A 4,207-nucleotide genomic window follows, 5' to 3' on the forward strand; every position below is an offset into this window, starting at 1 on the left:
CATGGTTTTCTTTGTGTGTGTGTGTTTAATAAGTTTTTAATAAATTTTATGCTCATCTTTATACAATAAGGATATAATTTGTAAAGATATTCACAAATCCAGTTCTCTAAATATGTCTATCAACATACAATAACTTTTTAATTTTATTTGACAGTGTTTAATTTATTATTCACTTCAAACCTTGATGTGGAAAATGGAGAAGAGCATTAACTATTACATTAAATAAACAATATTTTATTTTTAAAAAACTTATTTTAACTATATTATGGAGTGCTCAGTGGACACCCCTGAGGTGTTCATAGTTTCAGAGATCAAACACTGGGTCAGTAACAGACAAAGCAAATGTAATACCTCCTGTACTCTCTTCTGAACTAATTGATGTTTCACTCAGAAAGCAGGGAATCTCATATTTTAACAGTTTGCTGTACTATCAGATTATATGCAATTAATCACAATAGCAATACAAGAGAATATAGGCCACAGAGTTAGTACATTGTATAAAACACATTCTTTGCATTCACCTAACCCAGTTTCTATTCCTTTACCCCATATGGTTCCTCAGTCCCCATCAGGAGCCAGAGCCAGGGATGAGACCTGAGTACCAGTAGGGATTTCCCAAAAGTAACTAATATTAAAAGTAAAATTAATGAAAGAAATAGTGCTATGTAGGAAAAATAAAATATCAAAGATTAAAAAGTATAGATCCATCACTTGTCACCACTTGCACTTTAAATGTCTTATTTTAATTCCTGACTTCCTATCAAAAATATAGGATTAAACCATATAAATTTAATTTTGTTAACACAGAATTTTTATAAATCTCAGTGAACTTTTTTCTTAAAACAAAAATCAAAGTAAGAAAACATGTATAAACTTGAATGAAAACAACCATAAAAATGTCATGCCAGAATTTTACAGACAATGGTTTTTTTTATAATATAATTTTTATTTTGATCATAGTGGCTTACATATTGTTGACAATAATATTTTAGGTACATATTTACATAAAATCAGGGGGGATTCCCATCACCGAATTGTCCTCCCTACCCGTCCGTTTTTGTCTTCCCTCCCATTTCTTCTTCCCTCACCCCCAGGGCAGCTAGAATATGTGGTCCCCTCTGTATCTAACCTACTACGTAGTAGTCTTGCACCTGTTTGATCTTGAGGCCTCCCTTATTTCCCCCTCTAACTGGAGGCAAGACTAGCTATTTCAAGTTACGTGGTTTTGCCTGAAAAAGAGAAAAGTAATAAATTGGGGTAAGAGTCTAATATCCCGAAAATGGGTGGAATCCTTCTAGTGGCTCTCATCATCGATTTGGGAGGTGAAGGAGAAAGAGAAGGTGAAACACTCCACCAGTACCAAAAGAAGTGTCAAATATCCAGTGAGAACTCCAGCTATATCGATAAGCTCCACAAAAAACAAACAAAAAACAAAACAAAACAAACAAAAAAACCAACAAAAACAAGCACACAAACAAAAAACACGCTATGGTCTTCAAATAAGAAACATGGCATAGCACATAACGAAAGAAAAGAGAGGAAGAGAAAAAATAAGTATAACTGGGGACAACAATTTCAATAATCACACCCAAAGAGAGAAATCGACCAAAATAGATAGGTAAATAAAAATAATAATAATAATAATAATAAATGAAGGTAAAAAAAATATATATATATAAAAATAACCAAGGTTTTGTGCTTTTTGTATTTTTGTTTTTTCCCTCCTGCCCTGGCACAGTAAATATTGGGGTCATTCGAAAAGGAATTCACTTGGCCTAAGAAATATGGGGTTTCTCCATCCTTGGAGTCTACTGTCATGGGATCAACTCTAGACTTTGCTCAGGATCATTTACTCTCCCGGTGGCGTTTTTGTGGTGTTTGGTAGACTTCTGCTCTGTCCAGGGTGATACAATCAGAGCTCTGTGTTTAGAGGTCTCAGTATCTGCACAGATCCTGAGATGGGAATTATGATGAAGTCAGTCTTTGTGATTCTAGAGGTTCTGTTACCTCAGTGTCATTTTAATCCATCTTCTGTGGTTGGTGGTCTTGGTCTTTGCACTGAGCCTAGGATGGCACCTAGGATAGCGTCTTTCTTTGTGCTTCCAGAAGCCCCATTCCGTTACAATTGTCTCTGCAGGACCTTTGGGACTGGGGATCATGCTTATTGTGCAGGTCATAGTTCAAACCCTAAACTAGGGCTTTTTTATTGGTCCCAAGATGTGTACAGTCTGGTCGTGGTTCTATCAGCCAGTCATCTGTAAATCGCGATCTTGGCTTTTGGACCTACCAAGGGGTGCCAAGTCTTCTGGATTTGTCTTGTCGTCAGCTGGTAAGGTAGGCTAATCTGCTCTAAGGTCAAGTTGTTCACGTTTTCCTCGTTGTCAGAATATCATGTTAGAGCTGGCCCTTGTTGTTGACCCCGCAGTATTAAGGCTGTCCCAGATGGGATTTGTTTCCTGCAGCTGTTGTGAAGAGCTGTGCCGTTTCTATGTCTGGGATCCAGGGTTCAAGGCTGGATGAATGGTATCTAATCACCTGAGATCTAAGTTGATTCCACATGACATATTTTCCAGGTAGGAGATATCCCTGTATTGTTAACAACTGTGAGTTCCTATCTCTAGTAAATAAGAGCTCTTTTTTTTATATGTAAGATTTCCCCTTTATTTAGTGTGCCTTTGCTGGGAGAAATGGTGCTACATTATATTGTCCGTGTATTTGGGGGTAAAGAGAGGGGATAACAGAAACAGGTCACATACCCAAAAACGATAAAAAAAAAAAAGAAATAAAATAAAATAAAAATACAAAAAAATAAATAAAAAAAGAAAGGGAATAAAAATGTATATGCTCACAAATGTATATGTAGGACAGGCATTTGAAAAAATAAATTAAAAAAATAAATAAATAAAAGAAAAAGAAATAAAATGAGTTAGCGAAGCTTTTAAAGGACCAAAGTGGTGCAAAAGACTACTTTACATTTGGGGGAAAGCCGGTAAAGATGTGGTGTATTACAGGTCTTATGCCTATGTTGGAAGTACAGTTTTTCCCATTGCCTTTTGGGTTTTTCTTGTGGTGTGTGGGTTCCCAGGCATCTTTCTATCACACCCCCTGGCCTTCTTCAGTTTGGTAAAAATTTGTGGTAGGGAGGTCTTGGAAGAGTTCTTGTATTGGGGATACTTTTGTACCTAGGCCCGGTTTCAAGAAACAGTCCACGTTAGGGGGAGTTGGTAGGGAGGGCCGCACAGCATGAGTCCGCAGGGGAGTTGGCTGTCTTTTCTTGCAGGAGACTAGGTGTGAGTTTGACTGGGTGTCCCCTCACCTGGGTGCTGGGTACTAGTTCGTTGGGTAGGAAGTCGATCTTGATGCCTAATAGATTAAGGACTGAGGGTGAAAAGTTTTAATATGGTGGGAGATCTGGATGGGATTGAGGGGTGAAGGGATAGTTGGATTTCCGGAGGGGAGAAAGGGGAAGGTATATGAGAGGGGTATGAAGGGAGAGAGAAGAAAAAATACCTTAGAAAGAAAGGGAGAAGAGAAAGGAAAAAAAGTAAAGAGAAGAATAGAAAAGAGAAAATGAAGAAAAAAAGAAAAAAAAGAAGAAAGTAGTGAGAAGAGAGGAGAGAATAGCAAGGGAATGCTGGTTTGGTTGATTGTGTTCGCTGACTAGAGCCTGTAGTTTAAGTCTGTACGTCGCAGTTACTGCTTCGGTGGTCTGACTGGTCATGTGCTTCAATTCCTAAAAGAAGGTATAACCTAGAGATAAAGTGTATGTTAAAGATTTTTCTCGTGGCCATCTCGTAGTGCAAGCAAGGTATGGTATCTCGTGTAGTATCCCGAGTTGCCATCTTAGTTTGTCCGCCCTTTGTATCCAAGGGTGCCTGTGGACAGAAAAGCTGAGAGGTTATTTAAAATATAGTAAGATAAAGGCATTAAAACATAGTGTTATGGTATGTTTCCATTGCAGTCAGTGATTTCCCATGGTGTTCTATACTTGTGTTCCTGTATATGATCTCTAAGGGATTATTGTGGGCCTTTGTTGTAGAAGTCTGATTACATACCTGTTCTCTCTATGCTGCTGTCTCTGTTGTTGTTGTTTTCTTTCTGGTATAATGTGTAGTCAAGAGTTTGCGTTGTTCCTTTTTCATGTATTTTGGACACAGCTCCCAAGTATATGTTAACTATTACAGTGCTCGGAGTTTCTACCCTGCTA

Source organism: Suncus etruscus, chromosome 9 (genome assembly GCF_024139225.1).
Source record: "Suncus etruscus isolate mSunEtr1 chromosome 9, mSunEtr1.pri.cur, whole genome shotgun sequence".
Classification (NCBI taxonomy): domain Eukaryota; kingdom Metazoa; phylum Chordata; class Mammalia; order Eulipotyphla; family Soricidae; genus Suncus; species Suncus etruscus.